The sequence below is a fragment of the Camellia sinensis genome, unplaced genomic scaffold (genome assembly GCF_055761805.1).
Source record: "Camellia sinensis isolate YWXY unplaced genomic scaffold, ASM5576180v1 Unanchor10, whole genome shotgun sequence".
Taxonomy (NCBI): Eukaryota; Viridiplantae; Streptophyta; class Magnoliopsida; order Ericales; family Theaceae; genus Camellia; species Camellia sinensis.
Genome location: NW_028128988.1, coordinates 4,995,661 through 5,011,077, shown reverse-complemented (window position 1 = coordinate 5,011,077; position 15,417 = coordinate 4,995,661). Strand labels below are relative to the sequence as shown.

Genomic DNA, 15,417 nt, shown 5'->3' with positions numbered 1-15,417 from the left:
TCAAAATTCACTTTCATTCTATAAAACAAACCAAGCCCCAGCAGCCCTCATTTTTTTCCCACAAAAACTCCAAGTGACCTCCTTTACAAAAGCATAAACAAAACCAAGTCAGACACAAGGAGTCAAATTCATTGTAGAAAGCCAGCCAGAAGAGGAGGAAGGAGAAAAAATTCTAGCATACCTTCGATTATATTTAGTGTTGCTTCGCAAAAGAACATAAAAATCTAGGCTGCAATCATTATCTTCCTGAAAAGCAAGTACTATGACATTGATGGCATCAAATCAGGCATTCCGAGGCCCCATGAGGAGCGGCGAGCCACGTTGGTCGCGTCGGTGCAGACGGGGCTTCAGGCCGCCCACAGACTATGTGCCTGGGTTATCATTTTGAAGCCCGGCCTGCCTGGCTCGACCCGCGGGCCAACCCATAGGCCTGCTTAAGGCCCACTCAAGGCTTGACCCTTCCGGCCCGCCCAAGGCCCAGTGTTTTTTTTAGTGGAAAATAATAGAATTTAGGTAGAAAAAATAAAAAAACAAAAAAAGATGTTCAGGCCCGCCCAAGCCCGAGCCCCTATGCCCAGGCCGCCCAAGGCCTGAATACCCCCTAAGCCTGGGCCTAATTTTTTGACTTGACTCAAATTTTGCAGAGAGCCCGCGAGGCCCAACACGGGCCGGTCCGAGTCCTGGCCAAATTTACACCCCTGGAGTGTATCATATGCCTAGTTATGACTTTTGTGATGTTTGGTTATAATCGATTACAATATTGGTTTTGACCTATTAGGGTATTGGTTAGGACCTTGTTATGGTTTATTATGGTTGTTATTTTTTTTTATCTGCAAAAGTTAGTGATTATTGTGTTATTTTTATTTTTATTTTTAATTGTGGTTCTTATTTGGGTTATGACTAAAAAAGTCTTTGGTTATGATGCAAGTAGCGTTTGATTATGACTCTTTTGGATGTTGGCTATGATTTATTATGGTGTTAATTGTGACTCATTAGGGTATTAGTTATGACTAATTTTGATTTCTTTAGTTTTGACTGAAAGTGGTTGGGTTAAGACACTTTGTACTATCAAGACCATAAATTATTATAACTTGCATATGGTGCACAATAAGGAAAAAAGAAGAAAAAAGAAAAAGAGTTGTGTTAGAAAATTTTGAATATTCATTCTCTATTGTAATGTGTTACCACGATATATATATATATATATATAATTTATATGAAAAATGATATATAAGTCCACTTTTTATGATGTGTAAGTGAATGATTGATTGATGATTAGAAAAGATATGAGAGAAAAAATTACATTAGATATTCTAATTGAGTGCCACATCATTGAATTTAAAAGGTGAGTCTAATTTTTTAAGTTGAATAGCAATGTTCAATTCATACTTATCCATGTTTACTTATAGTAACTTAATTTTCTCTCCATGTGGATAAAGAAGCGAAGGGTGTGATGAATCTGATTCCAGTATCGTGGAAGACACTATGGGATGTGTGGAATGTTCGGATGCTGGTTCTACTTAGTCTCACTTTACAAATCATTCTTTTTGTCTTTGGCAAACGCAGAAAGAATATGTTATCACAATGGATTAATGTGATTGTCTGGTTGGCCTACATAATGGCCGATTGGGTGGCAACTATTGCCCTTGGCAAGCTCTCTGATGCCCAAAATAATATTCATAATCCCAATAATGCATTACAAGCATTTTGGGCACCCTTGCTTTTATTGCATCTTGGTGGCCCATATACCATAACTGCTTATTCTTTGGAAGATAATCAATTGTGGATAAGGCATCTTTTGGGCATGGGTGTTCAAGCTACTGTGGCAATTTATGTCATTGTTATGTCTTGGAGGCATTTCTGGTTTTCATTTATGTTAATTCTGGCATTCATGGCTCGAATTATTAAGTATGGGGAGAGAACATGGGCTCTTATGTTAGCATGCCATGGTAAATCAGGAAACATTGTACGCTTTGATGTTTACACAGATATTCCTGCTCGCCCTATCGAACAAGAGGACAGAGATGAAGAAGTTTTAAGTGTGGCCTGCAAGCTGGTGACTTCATTTAAAAATTATATAGAGAATTATGACATTGGTAGATTTAAATTCACGGCATGGTATAGAGAAACAAATTTTCTGAATGCAATGAATCTGGATGATGATACATATATTGGGGATATATTGGAGGTTGAAATGGGGCTCATGTACGGTTTGTTATACACAAAAGCACCCATAACATTTACCAAGAGAGGGTGCATTTTTCGCTCTATCAGCTTCATGTGTACGGTGTCTGTGTTGGTAGGATTCTTCCAGCTTATCGCCATGGAAGCGAAGTGGCACAAGCAGCACTACTCCATGGTTGATATTGTCATCACAGGGGTATTATTGGTCGGAGCTCTAGCTTTGGAGATTTATGAACTCATTTTGTTATTATTCTCTGATGGGGCGATGCTTTGGCTAATTAAGTGCGGCAGAGGCAAATGGGCAATCCGATTGTTGCAGAAATTTCCTCGGTTTTTTGAAAAGAAGAAGTGGTGTAAAAAGATGGGGCAAATCGATCTATTCGAAGAGGAAGACAAGCGTCCAAAATGGCGTAGAATACTTGCGTTTGGGAGGTTTGGGATTCAAGACGAGTTCAATAGGTACATGCATAGTATCCCTCGGACGCTATATCCTATGATTATACAATTTATTTATCGTGCCGCAGACAACTCAATTGAACTTGGGAGTCTTGAGGGGTTCTTTGGCTCTGTAGCTTTTCATGAACAAATTATTATTATGCACGTCATAACAGATATATTACACCCATGTGGACATCATGATACTAGTAAGTCAGAGTCAGATTTAGAGTCGGTTACAGGCACTTCCGAAAATAGTGCTTACTCATGTGGACATCATGATGACAAGGAAACATGCAAAACTCTATCAAATTACCTGATGTATCTACTTCTCACCTGCCGTTCGCTGTTGCCTGTTGTTGTATCGGATAGTGAGTTGATGGGTTTAATACCCTATGCCTGTATTTGTTTAAGGTATATTACAGTTTTTGTTTCAGGAATATTACAGTTGTTATCACTACAAGAAATTATGGTTTGATTCAAAAAATAAAATTAGGAACAATATTACTTTTCAGGGACAAAATATTTTTATTACAAAAAGTGTTATTATTTTATTTTTAGCGATAAAATTAGATATTTAGTGATGAATTATCACTACAAGAATTTACACATTTTGCGACCACTTTTACCAACTAAAAAAATTTTGGTCGCAAAAAAATGACGTTTGGCGACCAAATATTAATTAGTCGCGAATGATCATTAATTTTGGTGACCAAATTTTATTGGTCGCAGAAGGTTATATTTTGGCGACCAAAAAATATGTTGGTCGCAGAAAGTGGTATACTTTTGCCGACCAACTAAAAATTTGGTCGCGGAAGGTCACATATTTTTTGGCGACCAAAAATTTGATCGCGAAAAACTTATTTTCAGCAACCAAAAAAAATTAGTCGCCAAATTAGTACTTTTAGCGACTAATATTTTAGTCGCCGTTGATTGAGATTTGGCGACTAAAAAAATTTGTCGGCGAAAGAACCTATTTTTGCGACTAATTTGACAGTTTGGCCGCCAAACGTTTTGGGGGAAATTTGAAACCTGGGGCGGGAATTGAATTTCAGAAAAAAAATTCTAAATTGGGGTAATTTTCTACTTCACACACTGTTGCATCAATCGAACCCAGATTGGGGTAATTTGGTTTAACTCGTCTCCTCCCATTCCCTCTCTGTCTCTCTCTCCCTCTTTGTTCTTCTTTCCTACCCTCCCTCTTACGCTCGCTCCCGACGCTGGCCTCGATTTCTGCCTCTCCCCCATTCTCTCTCAGTGTCTTCAAGTCGCAATCCTCCCACTCGCAAGGTAGGGTTTTCGATTGTGAATCGCGACATTGTGCTTCGATTGGGTCACCGAAGGCTAGGGTTTCCACCACCACAGCCACCTTCATCATCATCAGGTTCCTCAAATTCTACATTGACGCCACTGTCTTCTCTTTCTCTCTCTGCTTCGAACCCCCATGGGAGCTCTCCGGTACCTCTCTCCCTCTCTCTCTCTTTCTCTCTATGCTTCTCTATGCTTTAAGTAAATCGATATTTGTTGGTGGAATTGAGATAATGGTAAAGACTGATTATTGTCAATAATCAGTCAAGTAAATCAATTGAAGAAGAAGCCATTGTTGCTTCTTTTTTTTTTTTAATCAATCCATTTAGTAGGCTGCTGCAGTCACATGGGGCAGATGGCAAAGATCATTAAGCCCAAAGTATTTGATTTTATTTTAGAGAAGACACACACACTTTATCACTGTGTTTGGGCCTCAACAATTCTATAACGAAAATATATATTGGGTTTGCTTTTGGAGTTCTTCATATTACCAAACTCTAATCCAACCAGTTTCACATAGTCCAAACCAAAATTCCACAGTAATATAACAAAAAAAAATCAGATTCAGCACCCAAAAAAAATACAGGATGAAGGAGAAAAAAAAAATCATAATAGGAAGAGACACCTGTTAATGTTTTTAATACTTTGTGTTGTATCCACATACCCATATCTAATTTTTGGATAAATTTTAGCCAAGTCCACGTATCCTTTATTTAGAGATTTGATGTGTTCGACCCCGAGATACATATCAGTCAACTTTTCACTAGCTGAGCAAGGTGGTTTTTGATGAACTACAAAACATGTGAATGTGATTTTCAATCAACACTTAAACTGTTATTCTGGTTGAAGGATTCCTTGGAAAAGGTCCAATGAGGTGCTTGTTTTGCTGGCTTTCAAGAGGGTAGCCTGGTTATTGAAAAGGTCTAATTAGGTGCTTGTTTTGCTGGGTAGCCTGGTTATTGTGCCAGTGCTTAGGTAATTTTTTAATGAGAGTAATACTATTGGTTTTGATAAGATGATATTGCATTCCTATAGGAGGTTCAAATTTTCTTAGACATGTCCAGGGACAGATTAAGTTAGGTCCAAACAATTTCTATTTTCCAAGTGTATGCAAGGAACACCGCCTGTTTGTTGGCCTTGTGAGCAGTCCATGGAAACATGGTAATTGAATTGCTGATGTAAAATTATTGATTATAATGCATGGGCATGAACTAGACCTTTGTAAATTCAAAAGTTTGGACTTTTGCAATGTTAAAATTTGCAATCATATAAGGACCAACTGGATCAGTTTACTCCATTAAGTGAATGCAAGAGATCTTGTATTACTTTTGGATTTCCTTGGATGGGTTGGGCAAATGAGGCCCTCCCCTTCTATAGGTTTACAAAGAATATCCCAAAACCCAAAGGATTAAGAGTATTGTAGATACTACTCGCACCTCCTCTAATAGACTATTCTAGAATGTACATGAATACTATCTATATGTTTAGAATTAAGTACAGGTCTTTATATCTGTCTGCAAGACTCTAGGGGACTAAACTGGATTAAAGACACTGGAACAAAATTTACTTAAGTTGACCAACTACACCAGTTTTGTCCAACTAGATTCCTCATATATAAGTTCTTCAAATTACATTTAAAACATAAAAAATTTACAAAAGGATCTATGACTGACTAAATAGGTCCAACAAATTCATAGGAAGAAGCAGCGTTTCATTTCCCAACTCAGAAACACACCCCAAGATGAGGTAAATGCTCACTTCTGTTTCAGCATTTTTCAGTCATCGATTTGTTCCAATTATTAGAAATTAGTTTCAATTTTATGTTATGTTCTATCCTTTTTTCCCCTAGTAAATGTTCTGATATGGTGCTAAATGTTCTGATATGGTGCTAATATAGAAATCTTCTATCTTTAATTTGAATTGATTTGACATTACATTTTCATTTTCACTATTAAACATGCATTAATAAATCTTTGTTATTTTATCCAAATACTTTACAGTTAAAGTTCCTACGTGCATTTTTTTCTTCTAGTTTTTCTTGCAGATTCAAAAACTATTTGACTGTCAGCTGAATATATGTTTTGAGGAATTGATTACACTGTAGTTTTATAATTTTTATTTAGATATGTTAATGAGTTGCCACCATGTATAGTGAAATCTAGATCTTTGTTACAGATTTGATGTGAAGTTGCTTGTTTTTTTTACAGCATTACAACATGTTGTTACATTGTTTTGCAATTGCTGAAATTGTCAATTGGAGAATCTTCAGAAGATCCAATATATTACGTTTTAATGCGACGCCCTAACAAGTAAGTACCAAAAACTTTGATTAATAATGAAAAAAATAAAATTAGTGGTTGATTCATATTTAGATCATAGCTTATTGTCAATTAAATAAAGGTCGTACTCAGCACAAGACTCCCGCTTTGCAACAGGGTTTGGCATTCAATTATTGATTTCTCTTCTACTGTCTTTCATGGTATTTGAGAGTGAAGCTTTTCTCCATCATCTTTCAATAGACCGTATTTACTTATTTGCATTGAGTAGGAGAAACATGATATAATATCCTCAGTGGGTATATTGACCTGCTTGTTGAGGTTTAGCCATGGTTACTAGAATTCCACATACCAAAACAATCATCTTTCTAGTAACATTGGTCCTGACTGGTTGAATGTAGGAATTATCTTTCTAGTAACATTAGAGAGATTTCCAATAGTCATTCAGCTTCCCATTATTAGTATTAATCGTATTAATGATTGGAAAACTCCAGTAGCCCATTATTATGTATTTTTTCTTGTAATATTGAAGAAAAGGGTACAAACATTTAGGGTTTGAGTTTGAGTCATTTGTGATGTAGCCTAACGTCAAGGGTCTGATTCCTAAAATATTATGGTCAAGATTCCTAGATTCTTGCCATCCTTTTTTTTTTCCTTCCTTTTTCTCTCTTACCAGAAAAATAGCAAACTTACTATTGCCAATTACAGCTTACATGCAAGAATAGCCCTCAATATTTTCACCAAAACCCTGTTCTATAACCAGAAAAATAAAATAGTTCCAAATATCTATATGTCTCATAGAAGCAATGCCTTTTTTCATGTCTAGTGATTTTTTTTCAGTGTTGATTGCATGTGGACCTAATCATTATTATGCCTTTTTTCATGTCTAGTGATTTTTCAAGAATAGCCCATTATTATGCCTTTTTTCATATCTAGTGATTTTTTTTTTCATGTCTAGTTCGAAACCCTGTTTTATTTTCACCAAAACTCTAGTTTATTTTTTTCATGTCTATATTTCTCCTGCAGTGTCCAAGTCTGGAATAGTGGAAAGTCTCTTGTCATGGGCAGATTCTGGAATAGTGGTATGTTTTTATTCTTTTATTGCATTTTTATGCATTAATAAGAAGTTTAAAGTAGCACTTAATGATTTTTTCTGCATTTTGACTCTAGACCTTGGGTATTTCAATTCCAGAATTTCTATACATAAATATCTATAAATTTTCTGAAACTAAGGTGACTCATGTGTGGGCATGTGTGCATCCATCTATTCATTCCTGCAGTAATCTTTCCTATTCATTTTTGATATGTACAGGTAAAGCATAGTAGAACATCATCCCCATCTTCTTATGAGAAGGATTTTTGTGAATTGGTAGATATATATACCAGAAAGAAAAGGCCTGATAAAAAGAAGCATAATGTGATGTTTATATACATGTTTATATGCATGTGTGCATCCATCTATACATGTTTATTCAATAAGTGATTATTAACTTTATAAAATTGATGCATTCTCCTTGGGGCAACAGAAACACCATTATTAACTTTCATGTTTTCAACCTCTATGCTAATTTTTTTTTTTTTTGTGACTGGTAATGTTGCCACAAAAGGGTAGTGATGAGGTTGCAAACACTCTTATACTGCCAGCTTTCTTCTAGTATTTGAGGTCCTTTTTCCTGTTTGGTATGTAAGTGATTTATGCTTTTTATTTTCCCCAGTTGCCAAGATCACATCTGAGGCAGGTGCACAATGAATTTCATGAAAATGCCTTGCAGGTATGGACTATGAAACTTTTGTAAATTGTCTTGTTTTTCTTTTGACATATGCTTTGTCACATGTTCTCTTGAAAAAGTGTGTACATGTTAATGAGGGTAGAGTCCAATTATAAATTAATTCTAGTTCAGATATTTCTGCAGTGTCAAGAATATACCTTTGTAAATTCACAAAGGATTATTGGCTGAGACCTGACAGATTATTAAGAATAAAACTCTATGTCAACTTCCTCTCCCATCTCTTCTATGTTTTTGACAGCCTATCATTTTCTCACTTGGGCCTATTAGTGTCATGTTTTGGTCCTATAATCTATTACCGGTTACTTGGAGAAGGTGAGCCACCAAATTAGGTGTAAGATGTTATTAAGATGTTATCATTACGCCCTGGACAATTAGGCACCAACCATAATTGTGACAACTGAATTATATAAAGGTTCAATCCTTCATCTACTTTTCAGGTTGGGACTCGTCTAATTGAATTACTGTTGCAAACTGCCTATATACAGCCTCGGGCTGATCAGTTAGCTGATGGTCCACCTGATATTCGACCTGCGTTTGTACACTCATTAAAAAATGTAGTGAAAGAAAAGTAAATATCCATTTTTCATTGTTTTATTGATAGACAAACTTCCTTCTAGTCTTCAACACTTCATATTGTGGTTTTCGTGTTTTTTATTCAACAGGAACATCGGCAGAAGATATGGTGTCATTGAATGTGATCCACTAGTTCGCAAGGGCCTCGAAAGAACTGTAAGTAAATCCATGAGTTTATTTTCTTCTTCTTTAAGATCTGCATTCTAAAGAAGCCTGATTGCTAATAAGCTACTTGTGTATGAGTTTGTGGGTTTCCATGTCATTTGCCAATTATTTCTATCCACTTATTTGGTACTACTCCATCATAACTTCCTGAGTAACCAAACTCGATCCATTTATTAGTATCACCTGTTCCCTGACTACCTGAAGTGACAGTCCAGAGATATTAAGTACTTGAAAACTTAGGAAAAGAAGGCTCATATGCTATGTTGGCACTTTAAATTTGGGGTGTTGCGAACACGTTCGCTCTGCTATGATAGGACTTGAACCCACTCTCTTATGCTTGATAGGTTGTTTTGTTCACTTCACCAATCAATCAACAATCCCATAAGCTTTTAATAACTGTATAAGAAGCTGAGACCAGTAGTTATGATTCGTTAAATATTCATTGCTTTTACGAAATTTAGCAGCAGTTAGAATCAAAGTAAATGGAGAAATATAGCCAGAGAAATGTCATCTTTCATTTCATTGGAGCTAAGAAAAAATTTGTTTCCTGTTTTGTTGCCTATCTCTGGCTTCTCTGATGGATTTTTTTCATTCAGTTGGGAGCAACTGCTGTCAATTTGGTTGCTGGAGAAAAACCTGCTGATGTTTACTCAGGAATAGCTGCTAGGTAAGTAGCTTTTTCACAATGCAAGAAGCTTATATCTTTCATTCAGGTTTTATAGATATTAACAGAGTTAAATCACCTCAGTTGACAATTACATGTTAAAAAATGCCATATTTGCCACGTAGAGTTCTAGATATAATGAGGAAAGATGCTCAGAAAGATCCTGAAGTATTTCCAGATGCACTGTGTGCAAGGCTTTTAATCAATCAGGTTGGTACCACTACCACATCTACTATGACTACTAATCATTATTAGTAAATTAAATTACATTGACCTCCTTGAGGTTTCTAGCCATTTCCTTGTGTTTTTGAAATATGCCCTCTCTTACTTACATCTAACATAACATTATGTATATACCTCCCCCTGTTGACATACCATCAATGAGAATGATGGAAAAAGATAATGTCATCAATTTGTTAATTTGTAATGTCATCACTTTGTTAATTTGTCCACAAGACCCAACAGGACGTACTCTCTAAACCAAAAGAACAAAGATCTCAGCATTGATTTCTTTGACTTTGTGAGTGGGAAGCACCACCCATTCCTTTCCCTCAACCACATAAGACAAATAGATGCCACATCTCAAACAGCTTGAACTCTTCTCTGGGAGCAATCCTTACTCCGAATGCCCAACATATTAGACACTGTCAATTTATGTACGCTTTCATATGTCTGGATCTGCATAAAATTAAAGTATTGCCAAACAATACCTATTATCATCACTGAATTTTGGATGCATATACTTTCACAACTTATATAAAGTAGAAAATTGTGTAGCCATTTCCTTGATTATCCAGTGAGCGGGCTGAGATTATGTATTTAGAATCTAGCTATAGCGATCCCGGGTTTACCCTTGTTGAACAGTGATCCGGACATGTGTCCGTGGATGTTGGTAATTGATTATTATCTTGTTTACATCCTTTTTACTTCGTATTTGAGTTATAGGATGTGTTGGGCAGGCTTGTTACAGGTTGGTTGAGTTTAGAAACCAAAACTAGTTGCCCAGGTTTTGGCCTGTCCGCTTGAGCGGGGGTTTTGGCGCTCGAGCGGGAATTCCACCCATCCAGTATTTCCTGTGCAGTGTTGGACGCTCGAGTGTGGAATTGGCCGCTCGAGCGGGGTTGTGTGAGTGCCGCTCGAGCGGGGAGTTGGAAGCTCGAGCGATGGCCTGGTTCTGTAAAAATTCTGGGAGTGTGTATCTGCCGCTCGAGCGGGATTTCTGGCGCTCGAGCGGGAGTCTGTGAGTGACGCTCGAGCGGGGTGTTCGACGCTCGAGCGGGGCGACTGGGTTTAAGTTCCGTGTTTTGACTTTTCAAATCACTTTTTCACTTTCTCTTATCTCTCCTACTTTTCCAAAAACACCATTGTTGAGCCTCTCACTCTAGAACTCTACCTTCTCTCTAGGTTTTGATCTAGTAGGAGTGATTTGCTCACCTTTGGCCTTTACAAAAAAGTTGTTGATCGTCGAGGGCTATATTTTAATCTGAAAATTTCGGGTTTTGGAGTACGTTGGGTTTTGTCATCTTCTCCTTTGCGGCTCCGAATTTGAGGTAGGGATATCCTACTCCTCTCTATGGATTTTGTCTTTAAATTTTGGTATTTTGAGATGTTGGGGTTGGTTTGGTAATTTGTGAAAGTTTGGGGCTTTTGTGTAATTTTACAAAAGTTGGGATTTTATTTATAATAAACCTAGATGCATGTTTGGCATAGAGAAATGGAATAAATGTTGAATTATTGATGAAATGGGACCTAAGGGTTGAAATGTTAATTGTGGGAATTGACCCAATTACATTGTTTAATTAATTGGGATAATTAATTGAGAAGAATGAGGAAATGAAATGTTGATTGAATATCCATTTGTGCATTTATTTTCTGTTTAGAAATATCTGCTTTGGGCTATCGGTGGAGGATAGTCGTGATTGTTGTAGACAATGTATGATGATTAGGCAAACGGAAACTAATCAATGGAATGTGTCATGAAAGTTGACGGTTGATAGAATACATTAACTGTATGTATTGAGTGATTGTATATAGAACCATTGTGTTTGTATACGTTATGTGTAGAGGAGGAGATGGGGGATGTACTCCGCGGTTTAGGGGAAGATGGGGGATGTACCTCTAAACCGGATAGTGTTGGGAAAAGATAGGGGATGAACTCCGTAGATACAGCTCATATGCTTGTCTAGAGAAGTGAAGATAGAGCTCATATGCTTATCTTTGTGAAGTGTGGATATAGCTTATATGCTTATCTGTGAATGTGGATATTGTTGTTATACATATCTGTTGAGAATGTGGATATAGCTTATATGCTTATCTGTGAATGTGGGATATAGTTTTATACTTATCTGTTGGAAAAAGGGAAAATGAAAAGTAACTCGGACTCATAAGTCGTATGACATAAATATGTAATTTATGTGAATGTATCAGTGTCGGCCATCTATCAGTTACTAATCTTTTAGTCATTGTTCATGGTTGGTTTAGTGTATTTCTACTGGGCTGTGGCTCACCCTATATGGGAATATCATTTTCAGGTACAGGTAGCATGCCACCTCCAAGGACATAGCTTGGGAGGCTAGAGGCGGACATACTTTTGTCGTTTTACTTTTGATGTATTACATGTAAATTCAAGCCAAGGGCTTAATGTGTATGAGTTAGTACTCTTTTGTTGTAACCAAGTGTTAACTTGGAAAGCTGTAAGCCCATAGGGCATTTGCTTTTGTTGTTAACATGTAATACTTTTTGTAATGAAACTCTGAGGAATGAAAGAATGTGGAACTTTTGAATATCAATGCATGTCTTGTTTGATGGGTTTAATGTTATTTTTTTGAGGGCGTTACAACTTGGTATCAGAGCGTACCGGGTTCGAATACTTTGGGTACATGGGAAGTGATTAGGATCACAATGGGTTTGTCTCGCTTGATAGAGACTTAGATGTAGTATCATATGCTATGTGCTTATTTGATAACATGTTTATGTGACTATGTGGGTATGGGATTTAGTTTCTAGGATGTTGATTGGATCCTTGGGTTTCTGTGAGTCTTGTTGGAAAGGCACTTGATCAATGCTGTTTCTAACCGGAACTCTAGTAACACCTCGGGACTATCATTATCCGGGAATGAAATTCGTAAGTGCTTATGTGTTTATGTGCTTACGTAGAGTGAATTACAGTTGTCCATGCATCAGGACGTGAGTGTTTAGTTTCAGCACATTTGTGAATGTGCTAATGTTCTGTGTTACCTTTATTAGGATGTCAGGACGAGGAAGAGGTGCTAGGCGTGGTAGACCTGCAAGGCAGGAAGTACCGTTACCGGGTGAGATTCCGGCAGTGCAAGAGGGAGTTGGTCAGGCCAACGTGGCCGAGCCAGTGGGTCAGCAGGCTATGGGTGCCTTGGCCAGAGAGATAGCAGGAGCTTTGGGTATTCTTAGAGCTGGGAATCAGGCAGCTGAGGCAGGGCCTTCTTTCTTGAAGAGGGAGTTTTTTCGGTCTAATCCGGATGAGTTTATCGGGGATCCAAAGGAGCCACTGAAGGCTGATGAGTGGCTAGAGCAAATGAGTAAGACGTTCGAGATGCTTGGCATCGAGGACGGAGCACTGAAAGTGACCTTGGCATCCTTCCAACTGAAGGGAGATGCGGGTCAGTGGTGGAAGTACGAGAAGGCTCGTGTTGGTGGTACTTGGGAGGCGTTTGTGAATGCTTTTCAGGGGAGGTTTTTGTCTGCAGCAGCTAGGGAGAAGCTGAGGGATCAGTTTAGCCGGCTTAAGCAGCAGGGCTTGTCGGTGGCCGAGTTTGAGGCTACTTTTACCAGTCTGTCCAGGTTTGCACCAGAACTGGTGGCGTCCGAAGAACGCCGCTGTTATGAGTTTGAGTGGAAGTTGAGGCGGGGCCTCAAGTTGAGAGTTGGTGGGTCTTATATCCGAGTGTATAGACACCTGGTAGATGCTGCTGCTCATATGGAAATTATGATGCGGGAAGAGGAGGAAGAACAGAAGGGCTCCAAGAGGAGCCAAGATGGTCAGAATGATGGCAGGAGGCAGAGGGGTTATAACCCTCAGCAGTCTCAGGGAGCAGTTTCTAGATCGACCTTTCCAGTGCCGAGTGCAGGCTCGGGGAGAGGCAATCAGGGGGAGTTTGCTTGTTACAAGTGTGGCCAGCTGGGTCACAAGGTTTCAGTTTGCCCGCAGAAGGGTGGGGGTCAGAGAGCTGCTTCTTCTTCAGCTAGACCGCAGAGTCAGAGTTTGGGCAGGGGGCAGCCCTTTGTCTTGTTATCAGTGTGGACAGCCTGGGCACTTGAAGAGGTTTTGCCCGCAGTTGGGTGCTACTTCGGGAGCGTCTGGTTCTAGGCAGACGCAGGGTTTTCAGCCAGCTCAGTCTGTGCAGGCCTCGAGGGCCAATCCGGGAGCTTCGTCATCCCAGTCTGTGCAGCAGTCTTTTGCTCCTAGAGGTGAGCAGGTAGACCAGGGGCCTACCGGGCACGTGTATGCTGTTACCGCGCAGGATTTAGTACCGGCTCCATCGGTAGTGAGAGGTACTTTTCTGTTTTGCAACTCGGTTGCTAATGTGTTGATAGACACGGGTGCATCTCATTCTTTTGTATCTGCTGCATTTGCATCTGTTTTGGAATTGGAGTTAGCACAGTTAGCATCTCCTATTTGTGTAGTGTCACCTCTTGGTGGTGAGTTGATCTTGAAACAGGGCATTAGAGGATGTGATATAGAGGTCGCCAACTATAGGCTTCCTTTTCCATTTGTTATCATGCCCATGAAGGGTTTTGATGTTATTTTGGGTATGGACTGGCTATCGTCATACCGGGCTGTTATCGATTGCTACCGCCAGAGGGTCACGTTATGTACCTTGAGCGGGGAGTGGTTCCATTTCTTGGGAGACCGGGTTGGTTGTGTGTTGCCATCGGGGTATGATTCGCGAGGGCGAAGTGAGCTTAGTAGTCTACTTGCCAGCTTTGAGAGTGGCGAGAGTGGTGAGACTCAGATTGTGTTGTCGAGGGTGGTTTGTGAGTATTCGGATGTCTTTCCCGAAGATCTTGCTAGTTTGCCACCTTACCGAGAGATAGAGTTCTCTATTGATTTAGTGCCTGGTACGGCGCCGATTTCTATGGCACCTTACCGTTTTGCTCCAGCAGAGTTGGTTGAGTTGAAAGTTCAGCTCCAGGAATTGCTTGATAAGGGCTTTGTTTGCCCTAGTGTTTCGCCGTGGGGAGCACCGGCCCTCTTTGTTAAAAAGAAAGATGGTGCCTTGAGATTGTGTATTGACTACCGGAAGTTGAATCGGGCTACGGTTAAGAATAAGTACCCTATGCCCCGTATAGATGACCTGTTTGACCAGTTGAAGGGTTCCCGTTGTTTCTCTAAGATAGACTTGAGATCGGGTTACCACCAGTTGAGGGTCAGGGAGGAGGATGTTCCTAAGACGGCATTCCGTACGCGGTATGGCCATTACGAGTTTCTGGTGATGCCATTTGGGCTTACCAATGCACCAGCAGTCTTTATGGACTTGATGAACCGGATTTTTCGGGAGTTCTTAGACCGATTTATGGTTGTCTTCGTGGACGACATTCTTATCTATTCGCCTTCTGAGGAGGAGCACGAGGCACACTTGAGAGTGGTGCTTGAGTTACTTAGAGCCTATAGGCTGTATGCCAAGTTTGGGAAGTGTGAGTTCTGGCTGAGGGAAGTCAAATTCTTAGGTCACGTGGTATCCGGGGAAGGGGTGTCTGTTGATGCATCCAAGGTTGAGGCAGTGCAAGATTAGGCACAGCCTAAGAGTGTGTTTGAGATCCGCAGTTTTCTGGGATTAGCTGGGTATTACCGTCGGTTTGTGAAAGATTTCTCCAGGTTAGCGTCACCGTTGACTAGACTGACTCGGAAGGGAGTCAAGTTTGTGTGGAGTGAGACTTGTGAAAAGTCGTTCCAAGAGCTGAAAGTTAGATTGACCACCGCTCCGGTGTTGATTATTCCGGAGAGAGAGTTGGGTTATGCGGTTTATTGTGATGCCTCACGAGAGGG

The 15,417-nt window shown here is 39.4% G+C and overlaps 2 long non-coding RNA genes across 3 annotated transcripts; both read left to right on the top strand.

Annotated features, from left to right (window-relative positions):
• The first annotated feature begins 3,752 nt into the window (after window positions 1-3,752).
• On the top strand, window positions 3,753-7,291 carry LOC145814459 (uncharacterized). Of its 2 annotated transcripts, none has more exons than XR_014357816.1 (3): window positions 3,753-4,077; window positions 6,135-6,236; window positions 7,230-7,291. It is a non-coding gene; the product is annotated as an uncharacterized LOC145814459 (long non-coding RNA). The 2 variants fall into 2 exon arrangements; XR_014357817.1 differs by lacking the exon at window positions 3,753-4,077 and adding an exon at window positions 5,424-5,673.
• A 1,050-nt stretch (window positions 7,292-8,341) lies between these two features.
• LOC145814384 (uncharacterized) lies at window positions 8,342-9,607 on the top strand. The gene is made up of 4 exons (XR_014357676.1): window positions 8,342-8,561; window positions 8,656-8,722; window positions 9,328-9,398; window positions 9,521-9,607. It is a non-coding gene; the product is annotated as an uncharacterized LOC145814384 (long non-coding RNA).
• The last annotated feature ends 5,810 nt before the right edge of the window (window positions 9,608-15,417 follow it).